Here is a 19,576-nt window from a genome sequence, read left to right as displayed (position 1 = left end):
GGTGGATTTTAAGCAAAGTCACCGTTGAACTTATTGATGATTCGCCACAGTGATTTCTGCACTGTGTGCAATAGGTATTATAGTAAATATTGATGATAATGGTATTTCTTACTAAGATTTAACTAACCCTGTGCTTGATGTGGAAGACAACAGTTGCACTTTGGGCTATGAGATTTAGGAGAGGAGATTGGGCAGAGTGACGTGACATTAATCATAATTGAATGATGTGTGATTCCTCTTGTTTTGAAACCCATATGGTCTGGATCCATGGGTATCAGGAAAAGGGCATTAAGGGGCTGCTAACCAGAGTTCTTCTAACAGACGAGATACATACAAATAGATTTACAAACTTAGAATTATTTTTTCTAAGTACTAAAACTTCTATGCCAAAATCATCAGATTTCACTTGCTAAATCTCTAAGGTTGCTTCTGCCAAAGCTGTATTTCTTTCCTGGACTAAACAATAAAAGGAGTGTTCCTCTGATAAGTCAAGTTATAGGTAGACTACATTTTTGTGGAAGTGGGCCAAAGTAAAGTTTTAGTTATCAGAATATATCAGCTGGACATTTTCTGTTTTGAAATAATAATAGCATATGAATTTGTGAACCTTTTCCTTTGTCTAGTAAAACTGAATTTTCTCTTGCATAGCTTTGTGTAGTCATAATAATTGGCCAGTGTTTTTCATTTAAAACTATGTCCAGGGATATTCAAAATTAATAGGTATGTTTCTATTTGTGAATATCCTGAAAATATAATCAGGTTATATTAATTATGTCTCTTATAAATTAGAAAACATAATACATTAGCCAAAATAACTTTTATATATTCTTTGTACCCCTAAGGCAGCTGTATAATTTTAATATTTGTACTTCCCAGTTAATTTAGAGGGAATTGTAGTGAACAATAATTATTGTAACTAGATGTTTTTTACTAATTTACTATGTGCAGATACTCCTCCAAGTGCTTTACACAAAAGAGTTCATTTAATGAGATAGATAACATTATCACCTCTATTTTACAGAAAAAAAATGAAGCTGTCAAGGGTAAAAGACTGCTTGCAGTTACTTTAGTAAGTAATTGTCCTAGCTTAGATTCAAACTCAGAATGTTCTGATTCCAGAGCCTGGACTTTTAGCGACAGTATTGCTCTGGCTTCCATCAGAAAGCAAGAAGAATCATAGCAAGTATTTTTGTTTCATTGCTGAACTTAAATGCCTTGATTCTAGTAGTTTAATATGTAAATCACATTACTTTCCTATAAAATTCTCATTCTAGCAGAATGTTTCAAGAAATTAGCAAACATTTAGATCTCTGTTGTCTAAGAAGGTAGCCGGTGGCCACATGTGAATCTGAGGTTCTAAAAAATGACGATTCTAAGTTAAGATATACTATAAGTATGACTTACACACTGAATTTGAAAGACTTGGTACAAAAAAAAATGTGGCAAACATCAGTAATTTTTTATGTTACTTTGTTGTTAAAAGACTCATACGTTAGAAATGTTGGGTTAAATACAACATAACATTAAAAATATTTCAATTGTTTCTTTTTACTCTTTTTTTAAAGTGGCTACTAAAAATGTAAAAATTGCATATGTGGCTTGTGTTACATTTCTACTGAATACACTATTTCGATGGAATAACTAAGCAAATATATTTTTTCTGTCCTGACTGAAGTGTTAAATACTTCATGTGAACGGTCGCTAGCATATAAAATGCCTCTGACCCAGCACTCAATTATCATTCCTGCCATAGCTGACATTGTAAAGTGAGCTCTGAGCTAAACAGAGATGATGTACTCCCGTCCCCTAGACCAGTTTAGCAGCCTCCCTGGCTATTCCGTGAAGGAGTCAAACCTGTCTACCCACTGTCATCGTCCCCTTTCCCTTGCTAGTAGTATTTCTTATTGAGTAGAACATCCTGCAGGTTGCATATGTATGGAAATCAAAAACTGCTGGAGATTTATCACTTCTAATAGGCAGAATGCTATTCCACTGGGTAAGTATAGAAATATTCTTAGTGAATTCATCAATTCAGTGAAATGGAATGTTCTTATTGACTTGAGATTAACAACAGGTACTTGAAAATGATGGAGGATTCAACAATAACTATTATAAGAACATTTTAATGACACATTGTTACACTTCAGCTGTGAAAGCAGCCGGTTGCAGTAGTATGCAGATTTTGATTGATGTGAAATTGGAATTTAAAATGTTTGCACAATTAAAAATGGAACACATAAAAATTCATATAAAAGCACACAATTAAATTTGTCTAAAAAGAAACTGGGAAATAACATTAAAGATCTTGTTCTTTTAAGGTTTAAAGAATTTTAAAGCAAATTACAGTCTTTTTTGTTTTATTTTATGTAATTTAACTCAAATGATCTCCACATTTACTTGTTAAGAAAATCAACCAGGAACTGTTTGACTTCTGTACTTCTAAGTATAGAATTTAGTATGAAAAGCAGTCTTTAAATGCGGTGAAGAGATATATTTACTGTGAAGTCTCCAGTTTCTTCAAAATGACAAAAATCATCTCATTAAAAGTGGTACTATTAAGATTATTTACATTCATTTATTTTGGTTTCAAGAATTGGAACCACATTTGAGTACCAAAATTATTGTTGCCTGCAAACTGTGCCAAGGTGCTTAAAAATAAAGTAAAATTAGTTCACTGTCAGCTGAATTACCTCTGCATTGGAATAGGTGAAATTAGGTATTAATAGTGAGAGTTCATTAAAAACATGTGATTCAAGGACTCAATATGCCTTCTTAGGGTTCAGCTGAAAGAGGATGTGCGCACTGTTTTAAGTTAATTGTCTACCACGTAACTTTCTTAATTTTTAACCTTAGCGATGTTGACAAAGGAATTAAATACCTTACACTTAACCATGGCACTGTGTTCATTTGCAAAAACATTTCCCTCCTTGGCATAACTCCAACGCAGTGCTGTGGGAGTACTTGCCCCTGGAATCAGTCCAGGCCTGCCTTTATAAGTATTTCTCCTGTTTCCTTTCAGCGATCCTGCTAAGAGTTTGAAAACAATTTCAGTCCCATATTGAGGAAAACTGAAGAGTTTGGGAGAGGATGGTAGTGAGTCCCTAGCCACATAACGGTAGTCAGTCACTTAAAGGCAAGTTTATCTGGGCACGTTCTAGACTGGCAGCCTGTTGTGATGTGTGTTAAAAGTGTAGTTTGAAATATGGACAATTATGAAAACTGATCACAGTTTTCATCAGTTGATGTAAAAGCTTTTATTTCTTTGTGATTTTGGAAAACAATTCAATTTTGAAAACCACATGTTTCTCAAATCTACTAGTATATGGAGAACTTCTAATATTTTTTTATGTTTTTATGAAAATATCTTTACACTCATTTAAAAATATAATTCTAGATAGCATGTTGATTATGAAAAAGCCCTTTTGAAAATATTTAGTATATCAGTTCCATCACAACTTCTATGTAAACTAGCCAGTATATTTAGATAGAAGTGTATTAATTTAAAAAATTGAGAGCAGATTTTATTTTACATATACAAATATTTCTTGAAGACTAGTAAAATTGTATTCTTAAATATAGCTTGAAATTTTTAGACGTTTTCTACAATTTTATTTCATTTAAAAAGTATTTTCGAAGTGTGGAACTTGTTATTATAACTTGAATTTGTGTAAGTAATTTGCAGCTCACAGTGAAAAATCATGGTCATTTTTCTCATTTAATCCTCATCACACTGCTAAGAGGTGGAAAGTATTTTTTTTCCCTCTTTCAATTTAGGAAGAAACTGAAGCTTAGGGATATTAATAAATAACAAAATTGGCTGAGAATCCAGGATCCTGTTTATCAGTTCAAGTCATTTTTTTTTTCCCTACTTCATCACAACGCTTCCTAAAATTTATACTGAACTTCAACCAGTGGATTTTAGTTACTGAAGAAGTAATGAAATTTTATTCTAGGTAGGGTGACCATAAACCTGGTTTTCTGGAAATAATTGTTTTACTTTTTACACTGTGTCTTTTTTGCTTTTAAAAATGTTCTGATTTGGATGGTAAAATATATGGTCAACCTAATTGTAAAAAATCCAAGGATGTGATACAGTTTACATGCACATACATTGGCACGTAGAGATGTGAGCTACTTGCATTATTTATATTGCTTAATTTTAATTTCCTGAATTAAAATGAAGATTTAATAATTTTTTGATGATTTCATATAAAGGAGAATTCAAATAATTGTAGATTTTCTAGTTTTTATTATAAGGGATTTCCCTAATAGTTGCTTCTTAATATTTTCTATATACCATTGTTTTACTAACATATAACTTATGGACATAGAACAAATGTTATATGTTACTTCAAGAATTAAAACATTCATTAATTAAAACACTCATTCAATTTAATGGCATTAATAATAGTTGAAATATGGTAGTTGATTTTGAAAACTGTGTTTTTCCACAGAAAAGTAGCAGTTTGTACCATTACTTTGACATTTACATTTGACAGTAACAAATATGTCTTTATGATATATAGTATTTATAGTATATAAAAAGAAATATAAGGTACACTACAGAGTTAATAGCTCAGATGCTGGAGTCATAGCTTTTAAATTCTGGCTCAACATCACTCCAGGTGCAAAAACTAGGACAATCTTCTAAGCCTTAGTTTCCTTAAGTATAAAATGGTGCTAATAAAAATAGTACCTGTTTCCGTAGAACTCTTGTCAGAAATGAATGAAATAATGCGTGTAGAAACCCTAAGAATAGTATCTGGGACATAGCAAATAGTCAATGAATGCTTGCTATTGTCTCATTATTAATAATGCAACAAGGAGTTGTCTAAGTAAAGAAATTTTATGGCACTGGGTAAATGAACATAAGTTTCCAAGGCCACAGATAGTTAAATATCCTTTAGGTCAGTAATCTCATCCCTGGTCATTTGCTGAGGAAGATATATCAATGGAAGAAAAGAACTTTTTATATAACCTTTTTCCCCACCAGCCTTGTTTATAATTTGAAATACTAAAAAAAAATCTAATTGTCCCAAGGTAGGTACATCATCTTGATTGAACTTAAAGTATCAGCAGTGTGATGTAGGAATTTTAAGTCATTTATTAACACTTTTAAATGGAAAACAAAGGAAAATATGTTGTATATACTGATATTTAGAATTATGAAAAATATGCATATAGAAAAGAATAGATAAGAACATAAATATCACAATGAATGTGTCAGATTGGTGAAATGGGGGCTGCTCTTTTTTCTCTATGTTTTTAAAGTATCTTGAGATTAAAATTTTTTAGCAATGTAAGTTTTATGTAACCTGATAGCTTATTCAAACACAACTTGAAATGTATCTCCAAAATATGGGTTTTTAAATTAAGTTAACATCTGTATAAAATCGCTCAGGCAATAGAACAGCAGTAAACGGCAGGTATAGTTTAAATGATTTAAAAGAGGGGATATTCACCAAAAGGCATTCAATAAATACAGGTCATAGATTTTGTTGGTTTTTAAATTATAAAAAGATGGCAAAGGCTTTTTTAAGTGTTTCATTTTTATTAATTCATTTAGTCTTATAGAGAGGCATTCCTAACTCAATCTGGTGGGCAGGCACTTTTATTACCTAGTTTAAAAGGAGAAAAACATACTTAGAAGTATGTAAAATGTAAAAGTTATACATTCTGTATATTAAATTAGATTTACATAAATGATATGTGTACTCATTTTTATGTAAGAAAGCCAAAGCGCAGTGAGGGGTGGGTTAACTACCTGAAATCACACAGCACGTAAGTGGCCAACTGCCGTTTAATCAAGGTAATCTGATTCCAGAATCCCTGCCCATAACTAATACAGTGGATCACATCTTTGTAGATGAGCATTTATCTATCAGAAACATTTTTTTTAAAAGATAAGATTTCTTTCAGGATGTCTTAAAAGGTGATACAAATTTTCTTCAATTTATAATAATTTCAAAATACTTGTACCTCTGTCTTTCCCAAACATTCTAAATATTTCACCTGCTTTGCGGTTCTTCTTTTATGGAACAGTAAGAATTCACTTTGTAAAGCACGAGAGACATTGTCACGGTATTACTCGGAAAGCTTCGGGTTTCTAATAACCAATAAAAATTCCCCACCTTTTACAGTGGCATTTTATTCTTTTCTAACTTTCAGTCGCATAATTTATCATCCTTGAGAGCCCTGTTCCATCTGCTTGGTACTGGTCTCTTGTTCTACCTGAAGACATCTGTAGATGTTTTTATGATGCCCTATCACTTAACATTTGGTCCCCAATAAACAGAAATGCAAATAAACCATCATGACTTCTTACAAATACCTATTATATCTTAATCTCACATATCCCCGGCTTCTTCAGCAGCCTCTCTTCCAAATTCTGATGCTAACACTGGCTTACTTCCCCTGGTTTTTACCTTGCTTGTTTTCTGCCCTACAATGCCACCTGCCCTATATCAGACTGCTGAAATTATGCCTTTCCTTACAATTTCAAATTAAATGATGCTTATGCCTTGTTAGATAATCCTGCTTTGAGGATTCCTACAAGTGCTTTGCCCTTTCCCTCTGGAGATCATATGTGGTCTGATTCTTATCATTGTAATTTCCTTTTACAAATTCTAAAACTTCTTAGCAACCAAAACCTACTTATGGTATGCTACCTATATTTCACAGTAGCTGGCACAGTTCCTTGCACAACCCAAATCTTCCAGTAAATGTTTATCAGATTTCTTAAAGACTTTGAGAACTTTGGTAAATATGCTACCTACTCCAAAGGCAAATATATTCTTATTTCATTTTTCTCATAGCATATAGCAAGTTGACTTGCTAAGAATAAACAAACATGAACAGGAGTCTGCTCCAGACATGAGGATTTATTTCTATGAGGATAATGCAACTACTTATATGTATTCATGGTCACATTGCTATTTTCTATTTGTCCATTGTCTTTATGTTTTTCTTTTTAACTTCTCCATCTCCCTCTTTTAATGAAAGGAAAGCCATTTCCCCCTTTTTACTAACATACTATCCATGTCTTGAGAAAAGAGCCTGGTAGATTTTCTAAAATAAGAAGATTCTTGAAGTTTATCTTACATGGCAAAGTGGCTTTTGTTTTAAGGTTATATTGGTTTTCTTCCAAATTATATATTGTAAATATTATCTTGATTTGCAAAAGAAATGAAAAATAATACAAACAAAACACAAGAAGTCAATTCCTAAACTAACGTGTCACTCTATATGTTGGAAATTAACATACATTCAATTTCATGTCCAAATGTATTTCTGCTAGTTGAGCTATAGCTATATTGTATTATAATTTTTATACTCTTCTTAAAATTATTAATTTTTAGAACCTTGTAGTGCATTTTTAAAAGGCTTTTTGAATAGGTAATTTGCAAGATCTGGAACAACTGCCATCCATGTGTGCTCCAGTCCCCAAATATTACTTTTCCCAGGAGCAACTGCTTTTAATCAGTTTCTTCTGAACTTTGCAGAGACAGTTCCTCATAATTTCTTTAAAAATATGGAGAAGGGTCATTGTGATACTTAATAAGAATCATAGTACAATTTCCTTATAGAAGACTGTAGACTTCATTTAAAATTATACTGTTTTTTACTCATCTCTGGTCATCTTTGTATGTACCCACAGTTCATTGAAATGATAGCTATTCAAAAAATAAAGAAGGACAGAAAGAAGATCTGATGAAAGTGAGGAAAATTAATCAAAGAAGAAAGAAATATGAAATTAATATATGCAATTTAACTTCATATGATTTAGAAACTCAGTATATGATATCAGATTATTTCTAATTATCCTGTGTTTATATACCCCTTTATATCTCTAGTGGAAGTTTAAATTGGCATCAGTTTCTAGAAGCTAATGTTAAAATTTAAATCATCGATACCTTAAAATGTTGTGATTAGTTTGATTTTTTTATTGAACCTTGAATTGTTCTCTGTAAGATAATTATCACTAATCTACAATAGATTTTTTAACAATAGATTTTATTTATAATAATATTATGTATAATATAGTTATTTTGTGCAAATAATGCTATTATTTTAAAGGGATAAATTTAACCTAGCCATATATCTCCTATTTTTCTCTATGAGCATAAAAATCTGATGCAGGATTCAGAGAGGAAAACTTCAGACAATCCTTTTATCCAGATTTTCCTCAGAGTTAATTAATCTCATCCTATGCAAAATATCACGCAAATTCATTTTTATGAAAGCATGTCTTCACTAGGATAGTCACATAGTACTAATACTTATTAATTCCTATAGAAATAATATGTGGGAGGTAGAAGAGTACATTCACGTGTAATATGAGGATTGGCAACAAATCCAGTAACAACAACAATTCACCCTTAAGTTTAGGGCAGATTAATGAGATAAAGTCGTTTTTGTTTTCTGCCTATAATATCAACCTCATCAAAAGTTTAGGATCCGTGTGTTTTTGTTTAGTTGCCAAGGTGTGTCCAGCTCTTTTGCGACCCCCTCTCTCAGTGGGATTTCCAAGGCAAGGATACTGGAGTGGGTTGCCATTTCCTGCTCACAGATCTTACTGACCCTGGGATCGAACTCACAGCTCCTGCATTGGCAGGCAGAATCTTTACCACTGAGCCGACAGGGAAGTTCACATCTGTGTACACAGGATGTATATTAATCTGTAATAATAGCATTTCACAGGAACCCAGAATCATACATCAATTGAAATAAGTTTACATTATTTTTCTTAACTTTTGTGGTCTTATTAAGAAGTAAGGAAGGTTTGTTATTTAGTGTTCTTTGTTTAGTCTAGGGTCAACGAACGACATAGAAAACAGTGGAAGATACATTTGGGGGCATAGTAGTTTGAAAAATTTTAATGGTTCCATTTTATGTATTATGTATTTTGAATTTTTTAATTTAGTTCATTCACTTATTTACTGTTGATAATTATATTATCTCTTGCTTCCAATATATTAGAAAATTAAGAGGCTTTGAAAGGACATTTAACTGTGGTTTATTTTTTGTTTCATGTGTCATCTACTTAACATCTCGTTTAACGTCTTAACTATGCTGGTGTCCGCCTAGGACCTGCACTGAAGCTATTAACTCTGAAATAGCCTTTCAAAGAAAACCTAGATCCAAGGAAGGGTATTAGCATTGCAATGCTTTTATTAACAAAATACAATATTGATCACATAATTTACATATCTTTGTCACTTATCAGAGCTGCTTAACAATTTGTCATGTTAATATTACCTGTTATATTTTTTGAGAAGATCATACTTTTAAAAGAGAAATTAAGGGTGGGATTGTAAAGATGAGAATATATCTAAAAATCACTAGATATAGTGAAAGTTTTTCTCTGAGAAAAATAAATTATTAATAAATTCACTATATTAATCTATGTTTTCCAATGATATATATATATATGTTCCAGTGATATATATATAAACATATATCTATTTATTTTAATAATAGTTTATTTTAGCTAAACAGTTCCCATATAGACATTGACACTTAATGGCATTAACTTACCTAAATGACATTAATTAATGACCTTAATTTAAACTAGTAGATGATCTAAATAAACTTAATTGATTTCAAAAAATGTTTCTTTATATCTTCTGTTTTTAAAAGGTGAAATAAAGTATCCTACATAGTGTTCTTATTTTAGTTGACATTTTGCTGTAAAGTAGTTTTATCCTTGAAAAGAGATGTGAGATATGTATCTTACCCACTCAAATGTATAAATTCATTATAGCACAAGTGTTCTGTGGACATTCTTGTACTCCTTGAGGGTATAATCTCCTCCAAGACAATTAGAATCACAAATTCTTGAAGGTTGAGTGTACCTTAAAGATTTATCAAAGGTAAATTGAAGGTTTTTTTTTAGAGGATTGTAATAAATGGGACAACTGGAAACCTCATTTATAGTTCTCACAGTTTATTTATGACAGGTCTCAAGGTAAAATCAGAACTTACTGTTTCCAGTCTTCTTTCCGTTTCAGTATCACAAACACACAATACATATGTACATATTCACACATATACAGAAACATTGCCCACCTCATCCCCTACCAAGAAGAAAACATGCAAGTGAACATAATGGGAGAAAAAAAATAAGATTATTGTTCTCTTTGACCCATTTTTAGATTTCTGAATTGCTGTGCACTAATCTCTTAATTTATAAGTACTGAAGAGTTAAGATTCTTTTCTCTGTGGAAATCTCAGGTGACAGTTACAGAGAGGCTGAATACTCATATAGGATATTCTTGGATTACTGCATATTTTAAAAAGAAAAAACAAAGTAAAAAGCTACCTCAGTAATGTCTTTAAATTTTGCTTCACAAAGCAAACAATTTATAAACAAATTTTTGCTTCTTTATTTTCAAGTAGATTGTATTTCCTCTACTATGAGTGAAAGTAAATTTCACTTTTTTTTTTTAACTTACTTAATTCATGTAGTAGCATTTTACCAGATCCTAAGAAGGTGAATTTTTGCATTAATGTGTTTCAGATATTGTGACTGTTGTGGGTAAATATGTTTTAAAATGAGAACAGCGAACACCTCTTATATTACCAGAAATCTAGAATTTGGGATGCAGCAGAAACCCTGCCGTATAACTTTGTCGTTTCTGTCTGGATCTCCCTCTGAGAAACCTATAGACTTTAGCCGCTCAGACTTTTCAAGGACAGGGGACAGTCAGGCTTCACGAAAATCTGTTTCTCACACTGACCTCTAAAATTAACACATGCTAACCTGAGACATTCGGCTTGTGATCTGAAGCTAGAAAAACACGTGTCTACAGGTTTAGTATAAGGAGACAGTATTTTAGTTTGCAAAGAAAACTGACAGGGAAATTTTAAATTTGCTTTTTCAACCGTTTCTTGCTGTGTCTAATGTTTATTGTGCACAAACATTATGTACTCGAGCACTCTGTTTCAAGGCAGAACATAACGGTTTGTTCATTTTACCCCTTTGTAAATAGAAGACATCGTTACTTACTTCAAATTCAGAGAGCTCTCCATTGATTTTCGAGATTATTCACCAGGTCATCACTGTATGTGTAGTCACTCTTTTTTCTAATATTCTTCAGTCATCATTCAAGGTGGCAAAGTGAATGTTCTTTCCCATTCCAGCTCCCTCTGATTTCCCTTTTATTTTCTCCATATCTTTTCCTATAGTGGCATTGACTTTGAAAATAGTTTTTCATTCAGGAAGTTCTACACTCTTCTTGGGTTTAAAACTTTTTAGAAGGTAGTGAAAGTACATCTTCCTTCCCTCCTCTGTGTTTTTATTGATGAGATATGATATAGCTTGAAACATTTTGCCCTTTTACTTTTCTAACATGGCAGTGATTCTATATATTATAATTCAGCATTATTCATATTAATAGTCAATAAATAAAAAATTTAGACCTTATTAATAACTATTGCTCATTTTCATTGCAAAGTTTTGGTCTCATGATGGCGTATCTTTCTGTTTTGAGATAGTATCCACTGTTTCACGTTTCTGGTTGAATTCTTAAGTAGGTGTAACAGGAAATCTAGTTGTTATCTCTTCCATCATTGATTATGTTAATTTTTTGCAAACATATATAAAGTTAAGCTTTTACTATTGATCAGAGAGAGAAGTTTTATAATGGAAAGGTAAAGTGGTAAAGTAAAAATTAAAACCACAAATCACAGTATGTGGCATAATTTGTATTCTAACTTCGGTTTTTTTTTTGTGCTAAGAAAATAAACACTTTGATCACTGTTGAAGGTTATTGTCCCTTTTGTAACATTTAGACTGTATCTAATTCTAGAATTACCACTGTCCGTACCACAAAGGAACAGTCAAGATGTGTATATGAATGCCTAATCAGTTAAAAGTTCTCAACCCTGATATTTTTAAAAAGTTGCAACAGTGACTGTTATAGTATGCTTAAATCTGAGAAAGAGGGATGAAGACACTGACAAAGAAGTGTTATGATAATCTAAGTAGTTTTCCTACCAGGAAGGCAGATTAAGGGTAAATAACGGAAGAGGTGCAAGGTTAGGACACTGACACAACTTCTTCTGATCTTTAGTTTTTTAAGGATCTTCTGTCTTATATACTCTATTACAGAGACAACAAACTACGTGTTAGGTCTGTAAAAGACAGCATACACATTCAGGAGGATACAGCTCACTTAAGCTCGTATGATACAAGCCAAGACAAGGTTGATTTCTTGAAAAGCAAAATACTAATGTATACCAGAGACCACATTAAGCACATCTTTTATTGCAGCTACTTTAAAAACCATTTCCTAATACATAATTAAAAACAAAACAAAACAGCAAACAAATGCAAAAACCAAGTCTGCTTTTGCATGTTGGCTAATCTGCACCAAAAATAACACATTTTATTCATGTAAACCTAAAGGGCATGGTTATTTATTATTCATTAATGTCAACAGATAACTCACTGTCACTTGTTGTCAGGCTGGAATCTGATAGAATGCTGACATTGATTGATAGACATGATCCTGAGAATTTGTATGGACACACTTTTTAGATCAGTTCAACATAAAACCCAAATTGGATATGAGGCATCTTTTTGGTTTTTTTTTTAAAACATATCCAGAACTCATTTGATTTTTAAGATTAGTTCTAGATTTTTAGCACCACCATTATAAAATAAGACTACTAACTGATTTGATTTTAAAAATAATTCAGGCTGCTGGAGCTTCTTCTGGCTCATGTTTTGGAGCAAGAATTTTAATTTTGTTCATGCTGTCTTATAGAAAGAAAAATCAATAAAATAAATTTTAAAAATTGATAGCTGTTTTACATATGCATACCTGAAATAATTGAAATTCTTTGGGGAGATAACTGTTTACTTAAAAGAGTAAAAATTAAGTCATTGAGGTACCATATATAAAATAAAAGAGAACTGTGTTCTTAAATTTCTCCTTGAATACCTATCAGCACTGTACAAACAGAATGTTTGGCTGCAAAGATTTTAAGTGATGATTGTTTTTAATCATAATTTATTTTCTCAACTTGAGTGAAAGCACCAGCACTAAAAATAATATGCAGAATTAATGGCTTTTATTTCAAATTACGGGAAAATCAACATATTATATTTTGTCTGCAACTTAATAAAAGGGTTAATAAGTTAAAATTGGGACATCCTTTGTTTTTGTGAAATATATTTTTATTTTTAGTTCTTTTTTTTAGTGCTGAGATTGATATGTTATATATATATTTACTAGCTAACTCTGCTATTCCAAATATGCAAATATGTTAAATTATATTTTGCATGGAATAAATAATGTTGATAGTTATGTATAATAATATTTTGGAGTCTCTGAGTTATAAATACATACATAATCAAAATAGTTATTTTTTGTAAAATGTGTTGCATGTAAATCTCTTTGTAAGAACTTGTCATCATTTTAACGTATGTGTTTTGAACATTTGAATTTGAATTTAGATAATTTCTTTCAAATTATTCAAATATCAATAACAAATCTCCAACATATTAAAATAGCTCTCAGTCAGGATCTCAAAGAAACATGTAATTTATTACATCGTATAGCATCTTTGTTAGGCATTAAATATTTTTATGTATTTTTTAGTCAGGGAAGGCCATATTTCACAGTGTCAATCACTGGTAGAGGTCACAATAGAGTTCTGAAAATTATGTAGAGTATTTTCAGGTACATTTGTTCTAAAATATGGTTGTCAAAATTGCTTATATAAAATGACTGGGAAGCCCTTTTTTTTCCTACTGACTGAATAGTTCTGTGTAACATACATTACATACTAGTTAGTCATCAAAATGACAAAAGATTTTGATTTTCCATTGAGATATATACTAAGATTATCTAAGGGTTAATTTCTGCAGACAAATGCCATATCAGTTTCATTAAAATTACTTTGGGAAATGGAGATAAATAGTTGAGCGCGCTCTGTGCTGACATGATGTTTGCCTGTCCGATTGCATCCTTTCCAATAGACAGCAGAGATGGAATTACAAAAAAAGACATCTGTGCCAAGGTTTAGCTAGCCAAAAAGGGCAAGCTCTTGTGTTTAAAAGGTAGAGAATCCAATCGATGAAAATGTCTGGACCTGTTAGCACCAATAAAGCTGAAGGCCACTGGGAAGCTCAGAGAGGGTCTTTTGTTGTAGAGCTAGAAAGAGACCCAAACTATGACAGTTTAGGGGAGCAGGGTCAGCGAGGAAGATCATCCATCTTCTGCAGTGGCAGCTCTCTGTCAGATTCTAGCCCTGTTCTGTACAGGAACTAAGCCTCTACTGTTGACACCAACCAATTCTCAGCCAAGTGTAAATGAAGCTAATATTCACTGACCTTATGCATAGCAAATGAAGCGCTGTGTGTCACTTAAGGAATAATGTTATCTGACACTTCAAAAAGTGAATGATGGACAGTGTGGATATGTGTTTTTGTGTGTGTGTATGTCTGTCTGTTTTTGTGGATCAAGTCAACAGATATGTATTCCTTAAGCACTCTGTGTTTTTAATTGATTTTCACAATAGCCACAGATTTACCATATTGACACTGATTTACTTTTTATTTTCACTTACATGTCATGAAATTTTACATGCAGGGATTCACAGTGTTTCAGAACAAAGTCTTATTTGGCTTCCTTTAGATTCTGATACAGTACCTGGTCACAGAAAGAGAAGACTCAGTTTCGCTCATAAAAAAATTTTCAAAGAGCATTGAGTTACTAGTTCACATCCAAAACATGATAAATTAGAATATATGTCTTTGTGATTTTGAAAAATGTATTGGTCTCATTATAGTATAGCAAGACAGAATGACTGTTTTGTTTATCATTTTAAAGCATTGTCTAAAACCTCTTTTGAGTTAGTAATGCCTGTTACAATCTAATAGCCTTTCTTAGTCTCTAAATCAAGATATTCATATTTTATGCTTACTGAGGATTATATGTTAAATTGCATTTTGTGAATTTCTCATTCTCCAAGGTTTTTCATGGTACTTAAAAAAGATGCTCACAAAAGTGAGTGTTAAAATGTACGGGTGGTCATAAATATCCGTTACATCAACAATACTATGTAGCCAGTGTGCTTTGTAAATAAAACAGTACCACTAAAAAAAAAATTGAAAAAATAGCCATACTAAATATAAAGCAAAAATTCTAAAGAAATGTGAGGAATGCAAAGATTTAAGAGAAAGATGAGTTAAAGCATGGGGTTTAATTTTCAGAGAGTTCCATGGAAGGTGATTTATCTGACATAGTGGATTTCATGAGACTTGCCAGGACGGATCTGCATCTAATTGACATCAATCATTTTTTAACTGAAAATAAACAGTTGTAAAATATTTGGGATCTGTGTATTGATTTTTGTTCACCTCATCAGTCTTGTTTATTTGTATTTATTAAATGAGTGAACATTTTTTTCCTACCAAACTTAAAAAGACAGCATCTGATCCGTAAGATATTTTTTTCTTCTTTTTTGACAAGTAACTAAGATCAGATGAGATCAAACACAAAGTTTTCTCCTGGCAGTGTTCCTGAATCTAATCACATAAAGACACTAAACATGTGTTTAGTCAATTCTTATTTCTTTCCCCTCACATTTCTGTGAATCTAAGCACCCTTCTAAGAAAAATGATGCTTAAAAACCAGAGAGAAATTATCCGTGTTGATAGTAACTTCACTGAATAAGGACAACTCTTTGTCTGTCATCAGCTGTTTATCTTCTACAGGATTTAACAATGATGCCCATATAAAACACAAGTATTAGAGTTGTAGCTTATTTATGAATTATATGTGATAGATATCTGCATATATGGTTAGTAAATTAGGTCAGTGAATCATTTATTTTCAGAGCAGTGCTCTGACAAAGAATAACTTCCTAAGCTTTGCTGTTAGTGGTGTTTAGGGGCTGGGAGGGGGAGTTAGGGATTAGCGTTAGGGTTAGGGAAAGGGAGTGGACTAAATTGAACTGATTTTCATTTATTTTGGATTGCATTTGTTTGTACAAAGGGTCTTTAAGATCAATACATGGACATTTACTCCAGAATTGACAGGAGCCTACTATTCTGGGTATAAATTTGTTGATAACAATCTATAGAAATTTGTGAAAAGCTCTCTGCAGTACAGATATAATTTTGCTTAGACTTTTTACATTATTTTGTCATAGATTTTGCTGATTTCTTCAGAAATGTCATTTGAAGAGTTTTCGTAATAGAAGGAAATAAGGGTAAACTTGTTAAAAGGGAGTATATTTTGCTTTCTGGAATCACAAGTTAATGGATTTAGCCAGGTGTTTGAATCTACATTGAAAAGACCAATTGTACTTTATGATTTGCAGAAGTCAGTTTGGATTAGTAACACTGAAGTTTAGAAACCAGAGTGTCATTTTGTGCTACAAAGTAAGTCTCAGCTCTTTTGCCCTGAGAGTTTACGAAGTTCCACTCAGTTCCATCCTGCTTGCTCAGTAGAAGTTTTTTTAAATATGTGGGTCAGTGTATTATGGTATCATAAAGACTTCTGATAACTTTCCAAAATGATTCCTTGTTGAATCATGTGAACTCATGGTGCTATCACATCACAGGACTGCTTCTCACACCCATTGTTTGAATTGGAAGCTTGGAGACATTGAAAGTACCTAAACATCTTTCCTATACTAATTTAACAGTCACTGATGGAGCTATATCATTCAGCATTATACTATGTAGCAAATTCACATATTGCAATACTGATTTATGTTTCAGATTTTTAGGATCCAAAGAATGCCTGAAATAATTGTGATTCCTGGTTTCTGGTCAGAAAACTGTGATAGCTGACTATTGTAGTTTGAGAAAAGATGCCATGGAGGGTTATTAAAAATGCCTAAATAAGTCATGCTACTTTAGTATGAATTATAATTTGCTAGAGCAGATCTTAAGATGAGTTTCAAAGATCTTTGCATTCAATCAAACTATAGAATCAAAGCAACCTTTTCTAGAGTTGCTTATAGTCATTGCCATATATTAGTATTAAATGAAATGAGATATTTTGTCCACCTAGTACTGGTTTCATGATTTTCTCTAAAGTAAGGATTACCATAATTCATTTAATAAGCATTTTTACTTAAATTTTAAACTAATTCCCAAGAAAATTTTTGTTTCTATTTATTTTCAAAGAAAAATTGAAACATATATCAAGTAAATTAGTTCTTAATTTTACATTTTATGCTTTAAGACTTTACCTGGGAAATATGTATGTACAGAGAGAGACATTATTGTTTTAAAAATAATAAATGGTGCTGTATTGTGTAAACAACAGGCTTGACATGCTTATGTTTTTAAATAGGAATGAAATTGGTCTAGGTTCAAAACCGCCTCTCCTCCGAAGTCAGTCTTTTCCATGGTATTAATTTTATATGCTGTGTTAAGATATCTTAATCATTACTTTTTTATCTTCAAGGAACAATTTATGGAGTAATCAGGTAAATGGATAGTATTCAGTTTCAAATACTATTTATTTATTTTTTCTATTCAAAAAGTGAATGGAAAAAATGGGACTGGTGATTTGTAGTATAATAGGTTGGAGACTCATCAGGTGAATAGTGGCATCTCTAACTTAGAGCTATGGAAGTTGTTTTTTCCTCTGTGTCAGTCTGGAGGGAAAAATAAACCGGCAGTTCCAATACCTGGTCTGACATTTCCCATCTTTTCTTGTGGAGGCAGCTGGGCAAAAGTGCACACGGTGACTGAAAATGTAACTGTCCCTTTGAGGGCATGGTTGATTTTACTTCTGATTCTGCGGTGCTGTAGGGGTCAAGGATTTCTCGAGAAGCTTGACCTATGTTTGCTGTCAGGAAAAGTGGGTGATTTTCACTCTCTATACCTGCTAGTCTCTGAAGTTATGTGTAGATTGGAGTTTATTCTGCACTGCTTTGTCAGCATGGCTGGGGCTTTTTTTTGACAGTTGTAAAAGAATCCTGAGATGGGAGGAACTGAGTGTAAAAATTGCTTTTTTTTGTAGAGCAGGAGACTCCTATATAATTTATAGAAATTTAGATTGTACCATATGCCTTTAGTAAACTTTTAGAGTATGCCATTTTATAGTTAAGAAAATTCTGTTTAATTCTGACTGATATGCTCCAAAGTACAAATATTATAATGAGTTGAAATCCAACTACAATTTAGTTCTTAGTTTTTTTTTGTTTGTTTGTTTTATATTTTCTGTCTCCTGAACCATGAAGAGTTTAACTTTTATTCTGTTTTTAGGTAGCTGAAAGTTGAATGAATAAGTAATAGGTTAAAAAAAAATAGATTATTTTATTCTGTTATCCTTATCCTTTAGCTACTTAACTAAATAACCAATCATCTTCTTCATCCACTTCTCCCATCCTGCTTTCCCCTTTCCTTCTGTTATTTATTTGTAATCATTAATATACTATAAGTAGTTTATAATGATATAAATATATTCATAAATATACAGATAGGTTTCCCAGGTCAATAGGCCTTGCAGTAAATCTTCTTATGTACATCTTTTCCTTTGTGACTGAGAAATTGTTACTTGAGTTTTTCCCTATTCATGCTACTTCCTTTAGACCCTCTTCTGACCTTTTCTACCAAGACATGAACGTTAACATAGGAGGTCAAGGTGCTATATTTTTATCTTAGCAACACAATATGATTATGTTGCACTATATAAAAGTATTCTAGTAGGTTTTCTGATTTTCTTTTCCTCCATTATCAGTTTTCTGTTTCTGTTTATATCTTGAACAATGATATCATATTGGTAGTTTATTGAGTGAAGATGATGCTGAAGATCTCATTCACATTTTTATACCTGTAATGACTTTTCTTGCTCTCAAAGTAGAGTTGTTTCTTTCTGCATCTGTTTGAACCCTTGGAGGGCTAGTGTGCCGCATAAAATTCCAGAGGGATTGATTTCATTAGAATATACCCATGTGATACTAGTGGTAAAGAACCTGCCTACCAATGCAAGAGACATAAGAGACACAGGCTTGATCCCCGGGTGGGGAAGACCCCCTGGAGGAGTGCATGGCGACCCACTGGAGTATTCTTTCGTGGAGAATCCCCATGGACAGAGGAGACTGGTGGGCTGCAGTCACAGGGTTGGAAAGAGTCAGACAAGACTGAAGCAATGGAGCGTGTAGACATGCAGAAGGCTGCAAGGACTAGTAGGCTGTGTTTAAATATGTTTTGACAATTTAGATTATTGCTGCAATTTAATGCATTTTTATTGAGGGAAAATTATGAGACTGACAGGAATATAATAGAAAGGGGAATTAAGGACTCTTCAGTGCTGCATAGAGAGTAGAAGATCAAACAAAAGTATTGGCCTTCACAGGAATTCACTGGTAAAAAGGACTGCTGGGGAAAAATGTTTGGAATATAAAACCAATTCAATTGAGTTCAATAAATATTTCTTGGATGCTTTTCACTTATAGATAACTATGATAAGCTTATAGAGACAAGCTTATATGAGTTTATAGATTGCCAAAAACACTCAGTATTCACCAGATGGTGGAGTAAAAGGACGTGTGCTCATCTTCTCCTGTGAGAACTCCAAAATTGCAACTAACCTCTGAAAAA

General features: G+C 32.3%; 1 protein-coding gene across 6 annotated transcripts in view; it reads left to right on the top strand.

Moving 5' to 3' along the window:
* The window catches only part of EPHA7 (EPH receptor A7), a 201,957-nt gene that overhangs the window by 9,066 nt on the left and 173,315 nt on the right, over positions 1-19,576 (top strand). The window lies entirely within an intron of this gene.

The sequence above is a fragment of the Cervus canadensis genome, chromosome 20, assembly GCF_019320065.1.
Source record: "Cervus canadensis isolate Bull #8, Minnesota chromosome 20, ASM1932006v1, whole genome shotgun sequence".
Classification (NCBI taxonomy): Eukaryota; Metazoa; Chordata; class Mammalia; order Artiodactyla; family Cervidae; genus Cervus; species Cervus canadensis.
Note: the sequence above shows the minus strand (reverse complement) of the source record. Positions and strands in the feature narration are given on the sequence as shown.